Below are 21,769 nucleotides of genomic sequence, written 5' to 3' on the forward strand. Positions count from 1 at the left end.
TACTAGTGGAAATACGTAAAATTGTGCAGCCACTTTGGAAACAGTCTGGCAGTTTCTAAAAAGGCTAACCACAGAGTGTCCTTACAACCCAGCCATGGCAATCTCAGATATGCAGCTGTAAGAAATGAAAACATAGATCTCCACAAAACTTGTATACTAATGTTCATAGGAGAATTATTCCTAATAGAAAAAAAAATACTAATTGTGTGGACACCAGTTCACACATGTGTCTCTGTCCTGAGTGCTCAGCCCCGCCCCCAGACCACAGGGGCCAATCCGCGCGCTCGCTGCCCGGCCCTGCCCCGGAGCCGTCCTCAGCTGGGCCCCGCCCTCCGCCTAGCGGCCCGCGCTTTCGTCAGGCAGGCAGGCGACGGTTGGCAGTTGGTCTCAGCGGCTGGCGGCTCCGAAGCTCCGCATCTGCTTCGAGGCGGCGGCTGCAGCGGCGGCGGCGGCGCGGTCCCTCCGGGAGGCTCAGTGTGGGCAGAGCGGTGTCCGCGAAGCCTTGAGCCAGCGCGGAGGCGGTGGAGGCGGCGGCGGCGGCGGCGGCTGGCGCGGGACCGGAGCTTGTCCGCGGGCGGGTTTCGCCGCGGGGCCGCGCTCCAGCAACCTCATCGGCGAGGGCTCCTCCGGCGTGATGCGGTGAGTGTCCGCGCCCTCCTGCCCGGCCTCCCGCCCGGCCTGGGCGGACGCGGCCGCGGCGTCGGCCGCCAACCCGCGACCCCGACCCCGAGCCAGGCCGGACCGCAGCCGGGCTGCCCCGCGGTCCGCGCGCCGGGGGTCTCGTGCGGGGCCGGGCCGCTCGGGCTGCGGCGTTACTCGCGGCGCTTGCCGGGTGGCCCTCGCTGGGCGCGCGGAGTGGGGGAGGGGCGCGGGGAGCGGAGGTCGGGACCTGGGGACCCCGGGACGTCGGGACGGGAACGGCCCCCAGCCCCAGGGTGCTCGCCTCGCGGCCTTCCCTTGACGTCCGCATAGTGAAGCCGCGAATTACTTCAGATACTTGAGGAGGCGGCTTTGGTCTGGAAAGCGGTTCTCAGCGGCGGGTGTGCACAAGCCTTAAATCATCCTCTTATTCTCCACTTGCCTGCATTTTTCGAGAACGGCTGTGGTTCAGCACCTTCCGTGGTGCCCGTGGTGCCCTCCTGTGCAGGCTTTCTAAAAGGCATGTAGTGGCACCAGTTTGGGTGTGGAATGTTTCAGTCTTGAAGTTTTAAATGACTTAGGCATGGTACTGTTCGCCTTCCAGGAAGGGTAAGCCAGCATCGCTCTTTTGATTTATTTCAGGAGTCTTAGGAGTTGGGCCTAATTTGACTTTTTTCCCCTTTTACCCGGCATGAACTCTAGCATAAAGGCATCCAGAGGTTTTAGCACAATGACTGCGGACTTTTCTTGTTAATACTTTGTTGGTCAGTGTGTATGTGGCCCTGAGGGAGTTCTTGCACAACTACATGCAGGCTCCCTTGTCTGGCTCCAGATCCCTCAGAAGCGTTTCGGAGTTGGGGGTGACAGTGTCTTTTTGTTTGTATGTGTTTGGGTTTTTTTTTTTTATTATTAGAACCAACTCCTGTGGTATTTTGTGCTGACAGAGGCTTGTGGGGGTGTGGGCTTCCTTACATCTAAACCTTCATGTGAGCGTGTCTTTCATGTTGAAGGAAGGAAGCAGACTATGAACACTTCGTGTCATGTACTGTGCGAGGCACCTTGTCTCCTGTTACCTGAACAGCCACCTGCAGAGAGGGGAGGGCAGTGCTATTAGTCAGATGAGAAAGTATTTTGAGGTGAAGCCAGTTCCTAAGGTCACACAACTAGAGTCAGACTTGAGATTGTAGACTGTCATCCTGTTTCAGTTGCCAGAGCTCTTTTCATTACTCCCTGTTTTCTTTAATTACTGTTATTAATAATTTAGAATTTTAGCATATTTTACTCTTAAAAGCAAATTTAGCTCAGAAACATATTCAAACTTGAATGGTCATTATTTTAGAAATATATAGAGGGAATGTTTTACCAAGTATGCTAGCTAGGCACAAAGACTAAAATTCTTTTAACAAACCTGAATATTTTCATTCTCTTCAGGAACAGAGTGCTTCACAGTACAGTTGTGAAGATTCACGTGAACTCAGTGGGTTAGGAGCCATAAGAGGAATTCAATTAGGCCAGGCCTAAACGAAACAAGGTCCTAGAAGGTAATGGAAAGACAGTACTGCCCACAGCATTGCTTATATGGCATAGGTCTGATTGCTGTGCACCTGCGTGGGGCTGTCTGTGTCTGGCTTCACAAACCTTCATGCCGGATGTTGATGTATGACTGGGAGTTTGCCTTGAGAAGTACACTCCAGGTAGAGGAGAATGGACACACCGAGGCCCAGAAGTCTGAACATGACATCTCTGGTCAGGAAAACCAGGAGTTGTCTGGAAAGGGAGGGTGGGGGTGAGTGTCCTTGGTGAGAAAGCTGGAGTGGAGGCAGCTGGGATAGGTGGGGCCAAGTTCTGAAGGACTTTGTTTTCTAAGGAGTTGGGACTTGATTTGGCAGGGGAAAGTCACTGAAGGATGCCCTTTTTCTGCTGGTTCCCCGTGAAATTTTGTGTTTCCCTGTTTGTCTTTGACTTTCTACCTCTACCCACTGTTCTTATCTCTTTCTACTTATTTAGCGGTACTCAGTGAATGTGATTTTTATCCAGGCTCCAGGGACATTTTGATATGTTTGTGGGTTTTGTTTTGCTTTTTGTTGTTACATTGATTGGAGGTGTTATTGCCCTTCAGTGTGTATGTGGTGGAGGCGGACTTACCAAATGACCTGCATGCAGTTTGCACAGCACATTCAGTCACTGCACCGAAGGAATATCCTGTTAAGATGCCAGTGATGTTTCCCTCCAGCCCATCTCGAAGAAGGGCTGGGCCCTAGTCATGTCCTGCCTTCCTCTGTGGTTCATCTCCTCCATGAACTTGTCCTTATGTCTTTCAGCTCTAGCACTCCCCCATCCCTCCCTGGGACTTGCTATGTTGGTACCACCTGTTTGAAAGGCAGGACCAGCAGTGCTATAAATCATCTACAGAGGCTCCAGACCAGATTCCAAGTTGTGCTGGTGTAACTGTCAATTTGACTTTTAATGAATAAGTCTCTTGTTTGGTTTTTGGAGCTCAAGGATGTGAGGAGACCATCTACATGAGCAATGGAAAACCTAGAGTTTCTGAATAGTTTTGAGTGCAGGTAAAATGCAAACAAAATTCATTTTGATATTAGCAACATGCCTAATAGTATGCTCCTGGTGGTTAGCTGTAGTTTATATGCCATTCTGTTGAATTTAATTTGTATGTTCTCAACTATTAATAACAATATTTTTTTATGAAAAGCATCCCAGTTGAGCTTTCCAGGAACTATGTATAGTTTATTACTCACCTTGCTCGCAATAATGTACCTACTAAAAACAAATGTTTCCCCCAAAAACATCTCGAGCTACCCCACCGCGCATCCAGCCTGCTCTGCCTGCCCACCTGCCTGACCCTGAGATGCTCTTTCTTCCTTTTTACTTCTCTTTTCTCTTTCACTTCTTGGGGCTCCCATACATTGGAAAGCCAACAGGATAGATGTTCTCAACTTCTGGTGTACAGTGTAGTGCTTTAGTCCTCAATTTCTGGTGTACAGTGTAGTGCTTTAGTCATACATGAACATACATATACTTGTTTTCATATTCTGTTTCATTAAACGTTACTGCAAGATGTTGAATATAGTTCCCTGTGCTATACAGTATAAACCTGTCGTTTATCTATTTTATATATTGTAGTTAGTGTCTGCAAATCTCAAACTCCATATTTATCCCTTCCCACTCCCATCCCCTCTGATAATCATAAGTGTGTTTTCTCTGTCTGTGAGTGTGTTTCTGTTTTATAAATAAGTCCATATGTGTCTTCTCCTTTAGATTCCATATTTAAGTAATATCATATGGTATTTTTCTTTTGCTTTCTGGCTAACTTCACTTAGAATGACCGTCTCCAATTCTATCCATGTTGTTGCAAATGGCATTATTTTATTCTTGTTTATGATTGAGTAGTATTCCATTGTATAAATATAGCACAATTTATCCAGTCATCTGTTGATGGACATTTAGGTTGTTTCCATGTCTTGGCTATTATAAATAGTGCTGCTATGAACATTGGGGCCTATGTATCTTTTCCAATTAGAGTTTTCTCTGGGTATATGTGCAAGAGTGGGATTGCTAGATCATAGGGTAAGTCTATGTTTAGTTGTCTGAGGAATCTCCGTACTGTTTTCCATAGTGGCTGCACCAAACTACATTCCCACCAACAGGGCAGGAGGGTTCCCTTATAGAAGGAACTGTTTCAGATGCAAATACAAATCTGTATCGACACACACGCAGCCGTGGGTGGGAAAGGAAGGAATAGTAACTGTGGGGCGCCTTTGCAAACTCATTAGCCCCTAAGGCCACAGCAAGAATGGTTGTCCTCCCTCAGTGGACAAGATGCTCCCACCCAGAAATCCCACAAATCCCACAGTGATGCTGTCATTCCCCTTTTACACACCTTTAACAGGCACCTCATGAGGTTCCTCTCAGCCAATTCCCCTCGTGTCCTTGGGATTAAGAGGGAGCTGCCTCCACCACTCCCCACATTGCAGTAATCCCAGGAGACTAGAAGAGGCTCCCTCTACAATGGTGCAGAGATAAGGGAAGCCCTGTCTCTCAGGCCAAGGACACCCATAAAGGAAACCCTGGACTGTCATCTGTCCACCTCAGGGAAGCAGAATGAAGCTCCCCAAAGACAAGGGCTGTCTCCAGGCTCCATTCTAGAGAACTGGTTAGTGTCCAGAGCTGAAAGGCACAAAAACAGCTCTCCATCCCTAGTTTGCTCAGGGATGCAGATGATGAGGGAATGCCCCACAGGCATATGGCCAATCAGGCTGGAGGGAAAAGGACAATGCAGGGGTCCCTGAGGAAAGTGAGAGCTGCAGGCTGCCAGGAGCAGTCTGAGGACCCCGTGTCAATGTGGAGGAACAGCTAGTCAGCCACCTGTGGATCCATAACTCCTGGGAACTCCTCATCCTCTTTCTCAGGACCCCTTTCTGTAGAGCAGTGCAGACAGGAATAAGACTACAGTGGTCTGAGATCATTCCCAAACAAAACTATCATTCACATTTTACATACAACCCCCCAAGATGCTGCTCCCACCCACAGCCACCCAGACCCGCCTCCCCTACCCTCTAACTCCCCACCACCCCACCCCACCATGGCCCTGATGGCCCTCCCTCCTTCCCTGCCCTTCCCTCCAGGTCCCCACATCAGCTGGGTTCAGCACTGAATGAAGAGGAGCCCCTAAGGTCCCCTGGGGTCCCCCTAAGGGGCTGTTAATGGAGGGCTGGCACGCTGTTCCCTGCTGGCTGCAGTTCCTGTTTCTCCTTCTTTTACTCTCTGTGCCAAACAGGTCACACCTTCTCTTTTTTTTTTTTTTTTTTTTTTTGCCTGTGAGGGGTGAAGCAGCCCCAGAGTCAAGACTGGCCTCCCAGAGATCCCGAGGTCAGTCTTGGGCAGGGACAGCTTCTCAGCAGACACTGGGCCTCCACTGGAGCCCACGTCCTAGACTTGGTAGCTGGTGGAGGAGCTGGGCTGAGGCCAGTTGTCTGAAGGGAGGGGGCCTGGGGAGCCCCTGAACCTCCAGGGCAAATTTCAAGGGCCCTGGGGCAGAGCTCTGGGACATCTCCCAGGGCCACAGGCTGTACTGAGAGGCCAAGAGGAAGGCCAGGCTTGGGAGCTTCTCCTTGTCTTGATTGAACTCATCCCCTGGCCCTGGGACCTCTTTAATAGACCTCTCTCTGAGAACTGAGGCATCCCTGGGTCCCAGGCTCCGTGCAGTGTGCTTTTGACCCTGGGGAGGAGAGAGGGGCTGTCCAGTCTGGAATGGAGGGAAAACCGTGATGTCCTGGAGAGATAATAAAGCGTTTGGTCCTGAACAGGCCACTCTCTGTTTGGTAGCACCTTAGACATTCCTTGAAATCAATGTCCGGTGGGCCGTCTTCATCACTGACCCCTAGCTGGGGGCCTTGGTCATGCGTCTGGGCATCTTGGCCAATGTCAGTCTCACGAGTACTTGAGTCCAAATGGGGTGCACTGTGACTGGTGGGTGCCCGCACACCCAACTGCTGCTTCAGGGGCCAGGAGTCATTTCTGCACCAGCTGGTAGGAGGAAGGTGGACAGTGACTGGCCTTGCATGTACAGGTGAGGGGAGGAGGAGGTCTGGGCAGTGGGATGATGGCATTGTGGAGCAAGAGGCAGATGTCTCCAGGACTCCAGTCAAAGTACAGACACTAGAGCTCTTCTGCTGTCCTCCTGGGCCTTACTCCCAGCTGTGTGTCCTTCCTTTCCCTCTGGGCCCCCGTCTTCTCCTTCCTGTGCTCCTGCATTGCATCCAGTCCCTAGCAGGCCCTCCACAATGCCAGGCCTACCAGGCAGGGGAGGGATGAACAGAGCCATGTGGGCCTCCTGTTCTGTGATCCCATCCCTCAGCCATCTGTCCTAGGTCTTTGCCTCCCTTGGTTACCTGGGTGTCCCTTGCCTTCCTTCTTCTACCTGGGGTCCCTCCCTCCTCTGGCTCGCCTCTTCATGGGTGAGTCCTTCTTCCCTTCCAACTCCTCAGCTAGGACCAAGAGATCCAGCTGTGGTTCTGGGGAACGCAAGTCCACCAGGAATTGAGAGTGAATGACTGCCTTCCCCTAAGATGGGAGGAAGAGGCTGTGAGTATCCTTGGCCTGGAGTAAATTTGTGAGCCATAAATACCTGGAGGGAAAGTGAAAAACAGAACCCCATCCCATTGTCCTCCACAAGGTGGCACACTTTAAACCACTGAGGCAGTCAGCTACACACACACACACACACACACACACCCCCTCAGGGACAAGGTTCAGAGCTTAAGTCCCAGAGGCCTGGGCAGAACCCCAATCCTGGTGCTGAGAGTGCCAGTCCCTGGAATCTTGCAGCCCCCAGGCTCCAGGCCCAGCCCACCTTGGTAACGAAGTCTTCGTGGGAGCACAGTTTGTCATTGTAGCTCAGGAGATCCAATCCGTGTAGGTCCCATTCTATTCTTGGTTCAGTTCATTTCTGTCCTCTTGGAATTCTGCGTCGAGCTCCTCAGTGGCTGAGGGGACAGGCCCCACCAGCTCCTCCATGGTGTCCACATGCTCTCACAGCCTCAGAGGGAATCTCCTTAGGTGCCATGGTCTCCGAGGGACACTGGAATCTGTGTAGTTGTGGGCAGGTGGGCTGGGCCAGGCCCTGGGGCCACCCTTCCTGGGCACACACCCTGGGGCAGAGTGGGAGGAGGAAATAATGTAAGGGGCTTTTGCATCCAGCTCCTGACCATGCAGCACACGTGTTGGTACAGACAGTGTTTGTATGACATGGATGTGGGTGTGGCTGGAGTCAAGACTACCCGAATCTTCACCCACAGTGATGAGGAATGAGGAGGGAGAGGCAAGGGGGAGCTTCTGAGAGAGTCACGTGTTAGGGAGTTAAGTGGGAACCTTGACGAAGTGAAGTCAGGTAGTGGGGAACTCCAATTTTCCAAGTGTCTCCCCATCCCGCCCACTTCCCAGGCAGACTTTATGTGGGGTCTTTAGACAGGGAGGTGGAAGTGAAGTTACAAAACTGACCAAGTCAATGCCCCAGCGTGACAAAGGGCAGCTGAAACCCCTCTTGGTGGCTGCTGAGGTTGAAAGAAAGACCATTGAGCCCCATGAGGGAAAAGGACTGATGTGGGGATGGTGGCCATCCCTAAGCCCCTGTTACCTTTGCATTCAGCTCCAATGGGCACATGGGTACTTGGCTGAGGGCCCACTTTAGGGGCTGGAGGTGCCTGAGGTTCCACTTCAGTGGGGTTGGAGGAGTCAGGCCCTGCACCCTTTTATCCACTGCACCTGCTGAATCCGCATCTCCTCCTTTGCCTCAAACTCCATGACCCTGAGGGGGGAGGGAGGCACAGGCCATGCTGAGAAAAAGTCCTGGGCTCTGGGGCCCACCAAGGGAGAAGAGATGGAGAAATCAGAAGAGGTTGTGCTGGGGACAGTCAATGCCTCTGAGGTGCAGTGAGGAGCTGCTCCTGGAGCAGATACCAGATTTTGGGACACACCTGCCTCCCCAGTAATGGGCAGTGTTCAATAGCATAGACCAAGGTCACTGAATTGAAACAGGCCTGCATGGAAGGCTCACAGAGGAGACCAGGAAGGTGTCACATTGACTGTCCTGAGAGCACTACCTGAATGTGATTTCTTGTGTGACATTGTGACTCCCGGGAGAATAGAAGCCCTGGAGGGCAGGGCTGTTGTCTGCCTGATGCATTAAATGATGGTTTTTCCTAGAAAAGGGAAGGTACTTAGTGGACTTCCCTGTTAGTCTGAGGAATGAATGAGCCCAGCCAACCCCATCACACAGATCTGAGTGGGCCTGGGACCCCACTTCTCCCTCCCACGGATCTCTGCTCCCACTCTCCTAGGACAGGGACAGCTAATGGCATCAGAAGTTCCCTTTGAAATGGGAAGACAGTTCAACCCAAGGCCAAAGTCCCAGTGACACAGGAGGCAGAGGCTTCCTCATGGGCAGGAGGACAATGACCAATTAGCCCCAAAACAGCCCCTCCAGTTGAGCTTACCAGGGGCCAGTTCCCCAGAAAGCACTTTCCATGAAGGACCCACTCTGTCCATACCTTCCTAGGGCCTGATCCTCTCTTGACCCCAATGTGCAGAGGGGCAAACTGAGGCTCAGGGATGTAGAGTGACAATCTCACATGTGACTGCTAGTAGGTGGCTGAGTTACCAATATCCCATGAGGATAGAGTGCTCACCTTTGGAACAGAAGGTCCAGCACCTGTGGGGCGGTGGTGAAACTTCTGTACTTGCCCAGGAATGTGTGCAAGTAGGAGGGGTGGCCGCCCAGGACAGCAGGCACCAGGTTTGCCACCAGCTTTTCCAGCCTGTGTCGCTGGAGGGTCCACACCCTGTAGGTCTCATCCCTGCTCCCTAATGGTCCATCTACCCCCTGGGGTAGAAAGAGGACAGATATAAGTCAGAGGCAGCACAGGGGACTACCAGGGGGTTGGGAATGGAGCTCAGACCGAATCCTCAAGCCTCAAGGTCTTGTGCCTGAGGTGAAATAGGGGAGCCCTGAGCAGATTCAAAGTTCTCGGCGTCACCATTACAAGGGGCAGTGGGTGATGATTAAATGCATTAATGTCTCAGATCTTTGTGTCAGCATCGCAGTGCCAGCACCTCCCTCCATGAGCTACCTCATCCCTGTGACTGCTATCACAGCATCCCATTGTAGAGATGAGAACACAGAGGCTGATCCTGGGGTGGGAGGAATCAGGATTGTCAGGCCTATGTGGCCACTTGGGGATGGAGGAAAAACAGGACAATTTAGAAAAATGCAGAAACATCCTTGACTGAAAATGAACTGAAATTCTGTCAAAGTCTTTTTCTGAGATTCTGACTCATATGTGGGCATTGACTTTGCATCTGGCCAAGGAAGGGCCTGGGCTGTGTGGGCAGGTGGGAGAGATGGGGCATCAGATTCCTTTGGCAGCAGGTCTCTAAGAGGGAGCCCAGGGGAGGAGCAGGGCAGCTCTGGGACCCGGGGCTTCCTAGGATGGAGTCTCATCACTCGCACTCACCCGGAGCCCATCCTGGACTCTGTTGGTGTTGTGGGGCACCTGCCCCTCCTGCAGGGAGATGGAGCAGGGGGCTCCCTGGACCAGGTCCTGTCCCATGTCCTGGGTGGAGTCCTGCAAACACAGTGCCTAGCAGCCATGCAGAAACCTCAGAGCCCTGTCTGATTGTCTTGACTGGCTCTCAGACCCATAATGCATCTCCTGTCCTGACACACACACAACACTCTCTGCAGAGACCTCCATGAGGGACAAAAAGCTGACAACCTGAGGGCTTTGGATTCCCAGTGGCACAGATAAGAGACCCCTCAGGAGTCCTGTTTCCCCCCTGCCAGCCCTGTCCTCAGGTGTGGCCATGACAAGACCACCAGTTTACCACGTGTTCAACAACCTATTCCTACCCAGAGGAGACACCTCCCCGCAAGTCCCCCTACTCCAAGATGGAGATGAGGGGAAGTGGGCCTGCCCAGGGAGGGCTCCCAGAGGAGACTGGTCCAGGACTGGCCTGCTCCAGGGCACCCTGTGTTACCTTAGGTGACCTCTCATAATAGATGACAGACGTTGGGGTTAAGGGTTCAACCAATGCCTACAGCCTCTCAGAAACCTCTCACTCCAGGGTTTTCTGGAGGAGAAGCAGCGGGAGTTCGGGAAACAGAAAAAGAACATGATTCTGTGTAAACTGTCTCCAGCCAAGTGAGCTGGCTCTGGGGCCATCACTAGAATGTGGGTGCCTGGTAACCAGTTTCTATTTCTGTTGGTGTCTGTTGTCAAGGAAGTGACATCATTTTGTGGGGTCCACTTCCTGGAACCCCCTCCTCAGACAATACCTCCACTCACAGCCCACTGGGCTGCTGTCTGCTCACCTGCTTCTCCACGCAAACCCACATCTTTGACAGTTACAGCAGCCCCGCCCTCTCCACGGCTGCCAGGGATGGTCTGTGTGCAGCTGTGAGGAGACGCCCTGGCTTCCAGACTCAACAACTCATTCTTACCTGTCCTCCATCTTGGATTTATCCTGGTGTTTCTTGAGGATAGTCTCCCCATCTGCACAGTAGAGGTGATTCTAGCTTGTATTTCTAGGGATGTCCTCAGACACATGTGGGATAAGACCTGAAAAGTGTGAGAGTCGTGACACTTGTTGGTGATGCCTCCAATCCCCCCCCTTTTTTTTTTTTGTCTTCTTACCACCCTTGACATCTGTTCCTCTCCTGATCCCACCATATAGTTCTTATTTAATGTCAATGTGCATGTGTGTCTATGTGTTTGTGTGTGTGTGTGCTTTGGCACACGTGTAAGCCAGGGGTCACTCTCTGTGTGGCCAGCAGAAAACTGCCCTCACATAGGAGGGTTGGGCATGAGCTTCCTGTGGCCTGACGGTTTCTGATTTCCAAAGCAAACGTAATGAATGTGGTTCAAGCGTTCGCCAGCAGGTCAGAGCACCATGACTCCAGGCCATACAGGTAGCAGGGGCTGGAGCTGGGATCACAGACTCACACAGTCAGGTCCCACTGTCCACACTCAGAACCACAGTGTTGTGTCCCCTTCATGGGCACACAGCCTGGCAGAGTAATCTTCTTTGGCTGGACACACAGTGGTGCAGGGACAGATGGTCAGTTGAAGGGTTGCTGTCACCAGAGAGATTTGACAGTCTCATTTGGTGTTCCCTCTATGTTCCCATCCTCACATGCCTCTCCCAATTTCCGACCCCAGTATAAACAGTACCTTCCCCAGGAACAATGGGGTTTTTATCCACTGGAGTGAGAAGACCCTCAGCCTCAGTGGAATTTCCTTGAGAATCAGTTTCTCCCAGTAATTTCATGAGGAACGTGTATCAGATTTGATCTAGTCTTGTAAGTGTCTCAGGTTCAGTTGGCCCCAAGCTGCCTTCTGGAACTCTCTTCCCACCCCTCCCCGATCCTTGCAGCAGCTCCATCTTCCCACCTGCTCAAACCAGAACCTGGGGTGCTTTCTGCTCCCTTTCTGTCTCACCCCACATGCAGTCAGCTCCTCCCCTGTCCCTGGGTCCCCACTCCAAATGCATTCATCACCTCTCTGTATCCCCCTCCCCCTCCTGTCCAGGCCACCACTGACACTGTCCTGGATTCATGTTTTGTTTCCCTTTCTCACTCCCTCTGATCCAAGGGAGGAATGTTTAGAAGACAAATCTGTTCCTGTCACTCTGCTAACTCATAGGAAACTTCTCAGAGGCACTTTCAGGAACTGTCCAGATCCTCAGCCAGACCTGAAGGCCCTCCTCCTGCTAGCAGCCCAATTCGCCTTGCTCCCCTCAGTCCAGCCACACTGGCCTATGTCTGTTCTTCCAAGGACCATCCCCTACCCACCCTGCAAAAGCCTCAGGCTCGGAGCCCACTGAGCTCTTTACCTGGATGACTCCTCCTTCAGGTTTACCTCAAATGCTGGAGGATGGTCTGCCCTGGCCCTCAGTGCCTACCCCAGGGCTCTTTCCATCATCCAGGGAGTCATCGTTGCAGCCTTCTGGGCCCCAGGGTTTGCCTGCAGAATTTGCAGGAGCCTAGGATCCTGAGCAACCTCCCAGTGCCTAGCCCTGTGTCTCCTCCTGCCACTCGCTTACAGGTGAGCCCAGAGGGCTCTGTCATTCGCTCTCAGCCTGGGTTAAGAGGCCTTGCAGACCTCCAGAGACTCTCCTCCCTGCTCGTTTTGCAAGAGGAATTGAAAGGAGGAGAAAGCCAGAGCCGTGTGTGGGGCTTTCAGATCCTGACCTGTTCATCACAAGACAGGCTTCTTTTCCAGTTTCCTTGGTTGGTCTTTCAGGGCTCAGTGCTCAGAGTCACCTGGGTGCAAATCCTCACTTCTTTTGTTTTAATATGTTTAATATGGCTGGTACAAGTCACCTTTATTTTTTTCTTCAGTATGCCTGGGACTATTCCAGGCACTGGGAAGACTGCAGTGAATGAAACCTATAAAGAGCCTGCTAGCTTGGAGCTTACCGTCCAGGGTGGGGAGAATAATCATTTATATGTTTACATCTCTCTTGGATCTGGACCCCTCCCCTCTTCCTCCAGCTGCTACCCCATCTCTCCTTCTCTTTAAAGGAAACACTGTCAGAGGGTTTTCTAGACTCTGGTCCAACTGGTTTGATGAAATTATTTGTCTGTGAGAAGAGCTTTCTGGGTAGAACAAATAGCAAGTGGACAGGGGTGTTCATGGAATTCCAATAGTCCAGGGTGCTGGGGTGGGTGGGAGGGCAGCAGGGATGGGTCCTGGGGGGAAACCCTAGAGAGAGGTGTGCTTCTCCTCTGTGTGAGGAGCCCCAGTGTTCAAAGCAGCACTACTTGTAAAAACCAAGATGTGGAAGCAACCTAAGTATCACCCAAGAGACGAAAGCTTTAAATGTATATACATTTTATATACATATAATATATATACACATTATATATGTATATATAATGTACATACATATAATGGAACACTACTTAGGCATAAAAATGGAATGGAATTTTGCCATTTGATACAATATGGATGAACCTTGAGGATATTATGCTTAGTGAAACAAGTCAGAGAGAGACAAATACTGTATGTTGTCAGTTATATATGGAGTCTAAAAAATAAGAGAGGAGTACATATAACAAAACAGAAACAGACTCACTGATACAGACAAGAAACTAGTTGTTACTGGTGAGGAGAAGAGGGTGGGGAGGGGCAAGACATGGGTAAAGGATAAGAGACACAAACTACTATGAGTGAAATAAATAGGCTGTGTGTGGTTAGGAATGTTTACATGTATGGTTTAAAGTTAAACAAGCCCCGGTTCTGCCCTGAAGATGTTGATGGATGCTGGAGGGGATACAGCTACCTTTGTAAAATAGGTGCCAAGCTTTCTAGCAGCTCAAAGGAAACAGCTCCTCAGGCCTCCTGGAGGAGGTGGATGTGTGACCAAATGTACAATTCTTTTAAGAAAGTGGGCTGTTTGGAGTTTTTATATTTTCTAGATTTAATTTTGTTAACTTTGTTTTCCAGAAAATTATTCATATAGCCTAATATGGCCATTATATAGGTATGAAGTTGTTCATTACATTTTTCATAATACTTTTTTTCCACACTATTTCTTGTCTTATAATAAACTTTTTTAATTGCTTGACAAGGTTCATCTATTTTCAATTAGAAAAATAATACTTTCCTTTTCCAAACCCAACATTTATTTGTGTCCATCACACACAGTGTTTGCTTTCCAACTATTTTAGGTTTTCTATATTAAATTCCTCGCCCATTTCCAATGTTTGAAATTTTATTTTCAATTCCTTGTTGAATGTATGCTTTGTATAATTTCAAATTTGCTAAACAAACAAAAAAAGTTGATCTTCACTGAAAAAATGAAAGCACAGCTGCCATAAAGGGAAACAGACACCAGAAATGAAGTTACAGTGAGTGACAGAAGAATAAATTTTCAGCATCAGGAAGACAAATACGATCAAAAACAAATCAAAGAGAAAAGCAATTCCATACAAAGAATTAAAAATACATGGAAAAACTGACAAAGGGCATAACAGAAAGCTCACATCTGAGGAACTGTAATGATTAGTGAATCTCAAAAGACATCCCTGACTTTACCTAGTCCTAAGAAAAAGAACCTTTTTAATGACTTCCAATCACACCACTACTTTTACATAAATATTAAAAACTCATAACATGCTTTACCTGGCATTAAAGACACCTTTTTTCACAACAGAGACCAGCAAATACCCTTCAAGATGAAACACAAAGCACAGCTCTTTGTGTTTCTTCTATAAGAGACAGAAGGAGCCTGACTGGATCATTGCAATAATGTGGTTCTCAGGGAGAGCCACTTCCCCCATTGGCTTACCTTTCTCCCAGTTACTTTAATGATATAAGATGCTGGGGTCTTTGAAATCTCCTTCAAGGAGAGACTGCTGACAAACCCTAGTTCCATGGTAGTTAACGATCCTGTACTTGTGGGAAACACTGAAAAATCAAAGATCTGTTTTTCCCTGGCTGTTGTTGGTAATAGCTTCATTTGGCTTCACCTGCTGATGGTTTGGTGGCGATCAGGGAAGGCTCCTTCTCAGCTACCACTCACTTTATACCAGTGTTTCCTGACTTCCTTGAGCACGAGAATCCCTGGGACCCTTGTTGAAAGCACAATCACCTGGTGCTTCCTGGAGGACTCAGCAGCAGGACCAGGAGTGTGGACTTTACATGGCACCAGGGGCTTCTTAACAGCAGCAAAGATGTAAACAAATCATTTAGACTCTGCAAATCGTGTATCTCATAAGCAGTTAATATCCAGAATATGTAAAGAACTTATACAACTGAACAGCAAACAAACAAGTACTCTGATTGAAAAATGGGCAGAAGATCTGAATAAACATTTTTCCAAAGAAGATATACAGTTGGCCAATAAGTACATGAAAAAGATGCACAACATCACTAATCATCAGGGAAGTGCTCATCAAAGGCACAATGAGATATCACCTCATGTCTGTTAGAATGGCTATAATCAGGAAAAAAAAAAGGAAGAAATAAATAACAAATGTTAGAGAGGATGTTAAGAAAAAGGGACCCTTGTGCATTGTTGGTAGGAACGTAATTTGGGGCAGTCACTATGGAAAACAATATGGCATTTCCTCAAAAAATTAAAACTAGAACTACCATGTGACCCAGCAATCCCACTTCTGGTATTTGAGGAAAAGGAAAACACTAACTGGAAAAGATATATGCACCCCATGCTGACTGCAGAGTTATTTACAATAGCCAAGATACAGAGAAAAGCCAAGTGTCCAATGATGATGAATGGATGAAGAAATTGTGGTATAGAGTGGATCCCCAGGCCCATCCCACAGCCCCACCAGCACCCTACTGCCTGACAGCCCCTCCACAGGCGCTGCTGAGGCACAGGGATGCTTGGCACCACCAGGCCATGGTCCTTTTCCTGAACAACATCTCCCTAAATGGGTGTCCCTCAACCTGGGCCCAGGAGGCAAGAAGCCCCCACCCCACCACTGCCACCGACAGAGGCCCACGAGCCCCATGCAACACCACCTGGACCGCCCTTCGGCCTGTCCTTGCCCAATATCATGAGCAGGGCCTAGGCCCCCCCCCAGGGCCTGCTCAGCCCTGTGCCTGCCCTCATTAGCCTGGGCCTTGGCCAGGGCCCAGGCCTCGATGGGCAGTGCCAGAGAAGGTGCATCGCCTCCCAGCACTGCTCCCTTCAGTTTCTGAAAGACACAGTGGGATGTACCTCGGTTCATTGGACAATGCACATATCTGGGTCCCTGAGACACAAAGGCCTGAAGAAAACTCACTTCATCAAGAACGTGAGGCTGTATGATACCAAGAGCAGTAGGATCATACTGATTTGTTCCAAATGTTCCCTGCATGTGTCCTTCTTGGTCCTGCCCTACGGAGAAGGCTGGTGGATCAGTGACCTGCAGGGGAACAAACAGCCAGAAGCATAGGCATCCATCCAGCAACATTTTCATGTCTTCCGAGATGGTCTTTCAGTTGGAAGGTGTGGAGCTAGGGGTAGATGGAAAGGTTGTGTCCTACACCAAGTTCCTGTACCCCACCAAAGCCCTGGTCACACTTAAGCTGGACAGCCAAGGCCCATGGCCTCTGCCCTGGCCCAGTGTCCCCCCCAGTCTTCCAAGGTTGAGATGCAAAATGGCCCCCACCAGGGTGACAGCAGCCGGCCTGGAATTATGGGCCAACATGTGGGATGCCCTTGGGTTGGGGGCGGCCTTGGTCGCGCGGGGAGAGCCGCGGCGCAGGGACAGCTGGGGTGGGGGGCGTCCTCGGCCGCGCGGGGAGAGCCAAGGCAGGGAGCGGCCTCGGCCGGGCGTGGAGAGCCAGTGCGGGAGTCGTTCTCGGGCGCGCATGGAAAGCCGGGGCTGGGGCGGGGGGCGATCTCGGCTGCGGCTGTACAGTGTAGTACGGAGGTGGCCTCTGCCGCGCGGGCAGACCCTGGCCGCGTGGAGAGCAGGGGCGCGGGCGGCCTCCGCCGCGCCGGGGGAGCTGGGGCATGGGGCGGGGGCCGATCTCGGCTGCGGCGTGAGAGATGTGGTGGGAGGCGGCCTTGGCCGCGCGTGGAGAGCCCGGGCGCGGGGAGAGCCGGGGTCGGGGTCGTTCTCGGCCTCGCCGGGAGAGCCTGGGCATGGGGCGGGGGGCGATCACGCCTGCAGCGGGACAGCTGGGGCGGGGGTCGGTCTCGGCCGCGCCGGGAAAGCCATTGTGTGGGACGGGGCGATCTCGTCTGCGGCTGTACACTCTGGTCCGGGGGTGTCCTCTGCCGCGCAGGAATAGCCGGGGCGCGGGGAGAGCCGTGGAGCGGGGAGAGCCGGGCGGGGGTCGGTCTCGGCCGTGCCTGGCGAGCCGAGGCATGGGGCGGGGGGCGATCTCGGCTGCAGCGGGACAGCTGGGGTGTGGGGCGGCCTTGGCCGCGCGGGGAGAGCCGGGGCATGGGGCGTTGGGCGATTTCGGCTGGGGCGGGACAGCTGGGGTGGGGTGCGTCCTCGGCCGCGCGGGCAGAGCCGAAGCAGGGGGCGGCCTCGGCCGCGCCTGGAAAGCCGGGGATTGCGGCAGGGGGCGATCTCTGCTGCGGCTGGCAGTGTAGTCCGGAGGTGGCCGCTGACTCGCGGGCAGAGCCTGGGCGCGTGGAGAGCCGCGGCCGGGGACGGCCTCTGCCGCGCCAGGAAAGCCGGGGCTTGGGGCGGGGGTGATCTCGGCTGCGGCTGTACAGTGTGGTCCGGAGGTGGCCTCTGCCGCGCGGGGCGACTCGGGGCGCGGGGAGAGCCGTGGCGCGGGGAGAGCCGGGCGGGGGATCGTTCTCCGCCACGTCGGGAGAGCCGGACATGGGGCGGGGGGCGATCACGGCTGCGGCGGGACAGCTGGGCCGGGGGTCGTTCTTGGCCGCGCCGGGAAAGCCGGGGCTTGGGGCGATGGGCGATTATGGCTGCGGCGGGACAGCTGGGGTGGGGGGCGGCCTTGTCGGCGCGGGGAGAGCCGGGGCGCCTGGAGAGCCGGGGCGGGGGTCAGTCTCCGCTGCGCAGATCATGGCGGGTTGGGCCTGCGGGCGGGATCCTGTGGGCAGAGCTGAGCTGCCTGCCGAGACTGTTGAGAGGCACGGGACTCCCGGATGCTTGGCCTGAGGTGGCGGCTGGGGGCTCGGTGCCTGCCTGGAGGCCGCAGGGAGAAGGCGGGCCTGGGGCTGGGGCTGGGGCTGGGGCTGGGGCTGGCGTCCCTCCAGCTCCGAGAAGGGACCCGCGCCCGCGCACTACCAGCTAGTCTTCACCTGCAATGTATGTGGGACTGGGTCCTCCAAGCATATCTCCAAGCTTGCCTATCACCAGGGTGTGGTCATTGTGACCTGTCCTGCCTGCCAGACCCACCACACCATCCCCGACAGCCTGGGGTGCTTCTCGGACCTGGATGGGAAGAGGAATATTAAAGAAATCCTGGCAGCCAGAAGGGAGAAGGTATGACAAGTGGCTGGCAAGGGGGTCCAGGAGCTTGTTTTAGAGGCTGCGGGGTCCCCCAATCCACCAGTGCCGTGGCAGGTGCTGAGGACCAGGATCCCACCCAACCTGGCAAGAAGGAGGCCAGCTGACTCAACTTCTGCCTTCAAGAAGGATACTCTGGCCCTGGGCCACTCTGGACGTGCCTATTTTTTTGTTGTTGTTTTTGTTATCAGTAGCTATCAGTTGCAGATGTGGGGCGTGGGGGTCTCCTGCTCTCCCTGGTTCTGGAGTCAAAACGACTCCCGAGAACCCTCTGTGGGCTGCAGCTGGGGCCTTCTGCAGCTACAGGCCATGTCCCAGTGGGAAGGGGCTGGACGTGGAGTCTGAGTCCTTCCTGGCTGCGGCTGTGTGGCCTTGGGCAGGTCACTGTGCCCCTGTGAGCCTCTGTCGTCCTGTCTCCAGATGAGAATGCGCAGAGCGCCACCTTGTCAGGAGGACAGGCAGAAAGACAAGACTCAGGACAGACATGGGGTGGCTCAGTCCTGCCCCAAATGTCAAGGCGCCCATCTTGCTGGCTCTCAGGGATTCCAGGAAAGGACGGCCAGTTAGCCAGTGTACTTCCTGGGTGCAGGATCAGCACCCCCACACCCCTCTGCAGATCTTGTCCCTCTGGCCAGACACAAGGAGCCCCCACAGATCCTTCTGTGGCACCTGCTGTCCCCTGGACAGCACTGGTGGACAAGTGCCAACCTCAGCCCTGACTTTTGGCCACTGGCCAAGCGGTCAGGAAACCAGGCCACTCGCCGTCTCCACTGACAGGCCAGGCAGCCGTGGTGACAAAGGGAGTGGGTGCGAGGGGTGCTGTCTGACGGTTGGTGGGCCGCGTGCCGCGTGCCCTGCATTTGTCTCCCAGCCTTGTTTAACTGTTTCTCAGGAAGTTCCTGTGTTTATGAGAGCGTGTTTATTACCAGAAGCCTTCTGGGCAGTGTGAGCGTCAGCATTAAACAGCAGCCACCATCTTACAGGATCCCGGCAGGATGCGCGCTCCCAGTTGCCGACCCCGTCGGCCCTGGGCCTCAGCATGGTTCTCCAGGCACTGGCAGTCTGTGCTCTGACTCGGTTACCCCCGTCCTTCCCCTTGGCGAACAAGCCTGCATTATTCCAGCCCAGAGCCCCCCGTTCCATTTGTGAAGTCCAACCTGGAGGCTGAGCCAGCAGCCCCACCACGGCCTGCTCTCCCACAGAGGCCCCAGGCGACCCACTGGCCTTGAAATGCCTGAGCTGCAGGGCTGGGTAGTGGTGTGGCTGCCTAGCTGAGCCCAGACGCTTAGGACCAGAATTTGGGGAGGTCCTGGGAGCTGGCTGGACTCTGAGAGTGCAGGGCTGGGCCTTGGAGGGCCACTGAGGCCAATCCCGCCCTCCACGGATGTGGAAACGGAGGCCTGTGGTTTGGACATGTATGCTAGCCGTTTTTTATTGTCTGTTTTCTGACACTTTGACACCTGGGTCCCACTGAGCCTGGAGGGGCTGCCCCTCCCAGGGCTAGTCAGTTCCTAGAGACAGTAGAAGATGCCAGTGAGCACAGCCAGGGCGGGGACAGACAAGTAGGGACAGCCCCTCCACCCAGAGATGCTTGAGTCCTCCCACCTGCTAGTCCTGCCTCCCTGTTGATCCCCATGGAAACCACAGGAGAGGCTCTTGCCCACTTTTCCCCTCCCCTGCCTCCTGACCCGCGAGGGCCCTGCTGATGCCCCTCCAAGGGCAGTGCCCCATCTGCACGGATGCTTCTCAGACCAGCCAGGGCCCGGCGGTCCAAGTGAGCCTACTTTGTGCGAGGCCAGGCTGCCACTGACTTCAAGACTTCAGAATGACATCTCAGATGCGAAGGGACACATCACAGGAATGTCCATCTAGTTTTCCTTCTAAGCCATGACTCAGGAGTAAAAGCAAAATATCATTGTGTTCAGATCCAAGAGACTCAGAGAGTTTGCCGCTGTCAGGCTGTCACTGAGAGTGAGAACGGGTGGATTGAAAAAAGAAGTGAATGAATCCCAGAAGGATCGAGTGGAGAGTGAGACACGGGGTGGCGGGGGGGAATGGGTGAGTGCAGGTCTGTCTGACAGTCATGACTGTGTAAATCAAGCATCAGGGGTTACTAAGAACAATTATCATGACTAATGAGAAGGCAAAACCCTCTGTGGTTCAGTGTTGTGTCCTGGCCATCACCGGCCACCCTACCAGGGCTCAGGAAGCCTGAGCTGAGGTAGAAAGGGCAGAAAACAATCTATAAACTAGTCATTCGTACCCATCTGTGTAAGAAGAACTGCACACCATGAGCAAGTGGGATTGATTCCTGGAATGCAGGATGGCTTCACCTTAGAAAAGTGCATGACTGTACTCCATTCCATTAACAGTGTGAGGAGAAAACACAGGACCATCTCAACGAATGCCGAGAAAGAAATGGGTGAGTTCACCACCATCTTCTGAATTTCCTGGAAACATGAGAAATTTCAAGGGTCATATTCACACAAGGTTATTTTTTTTTCAATTACCCTAGCCCAACTGGATAATAACAATTTTTAGAAGTATCACAGCATTATATACTGCGTTATAGCACAATATCACTTCACTCCGTTCCTCATGTAATGCGTCAGGTCTTTTAGAGCCTCATCAGAGAAATGGCTAAATTTAGTAGGGATGCTCATTGCAAGAAAAACATGCTTCTTTTATGCCATCGATTTAACATGGATTGTTCAAGAGAACCCCCCCCGCATTATGACAGTCATGCAGAGCGGTATTTCTCCATGTGGTGACTGATTCATAAATTCAGTCCCATCGTGAAACTTCAGGTCCGTAGGATCTAATATTCTGACTTTGGATCCCTGAGGGAGTCAGAGGTGTCCCCTGAGACCTAGAGTGCAGAGCCACACAGTAGGAGAGTCAAGGGGGCCAAAATGAGAACAGAAGTGAGAGCAGATGCTGCGATGTGATGTGGGAGAGCCCTGGGATCATGTGGGTCCTGGCTGAGGGGCTCTGTGGGAAGGTCTTCAGGAGTAAAGGGCCTGGCAGGGGAGGAAGGTGCCTAGGTTTGATGACTTCCTGTCAGGAAAGCTCCAGGAGAGTCCCCATTTCAAATACATTCCCCTAACCCGTCCTATCTTCCCTCCCAACTCTATTCACTCAGCAGTACACGTCCATCTTCTTGGCCAAGTGCTGGGCTAGAGACCTGTAATATGCTCAAGTCCAAGGTGTAGACTCTGCTCCCAGGTTGCTGAGCGTTCCTTATAATACAATCCAGGGAAAGCCGTTGTAGGTAGAGGAGCAGGTAATTGAAATCAAAACCTGTCCCTCTCCCACAGTTCTTATCATCACTGTTCTTTCTTCTGACACTTTAGGATACACGGGATTGTAGCAAAGCGCCCCAGGCGAAAGCAGACTCAGTGCTCTGGGGATAGAAGTCGATGAGGACCCACCTTGGCTGTGCTGAGCAGGAGACCTTCCCCGGTGAGTGACTCCCACTGAGACCTACTGCCCCGCTTCAATTGTCTCCTAGGGATTCAGGGACAACCCCACTGTCCTGTGAGCAGACCGCTTTCTACCCAAATCTACATCACACGCACACAAGGCAACATGAATTAAAATATCTCTTGTACA

At 52.6% G+C, this 21,769-nt stretch overlaps 1 long non-coding RNA gene and 1 pseudogene across 2 annotated transcripts; both read left to right on the forward strand.

Moving 5' to 3' along the window:
• The first annotated feature begins 239 nt into the window (after positions 1 to 239).
• On the forward strand, positions 240 to 21,763 carry LOC140699668 (uncharacterized). 2 transcript variants are annotated; one of them, XR_012077915.1, is made up of 3 exons: positions 240 to 639; positions 20,530 to 20,579; positions 21,511 to 21,763. It is a non-coding gene; the product is annotated as an uncharacterized lncRNA (long non-coding RNA). The 2 variants fall into 2 exon arrangements; XR_012077914.1 differs by lacking the exon at positions 240 to 639 and adding an exon at positions 17,898 to 18,133.
• Positions 14,066 to 16,961, forward strand: LOC140699507 (CDK5 and ABL1 enzyme substrate 2-like; annotated as a pseudogene).
• Positions 21,764 to 21,769: the final 6 nt, after the last annotated feature.

This window comes from Vicugna pacos, chromosome 11 (assembly GCF_048564905.1).
Source record: "Vicugna pacos chromosome 11, VicPac4, whole genome shotgun sequence".
NCBI classification, from domain to species: domain Eukaryota; kingdom Metazoa; phylum Chordata; class Mammalia; order Artiodactyla; family Camelidae; genus Vicugna; species Vicugna pacos.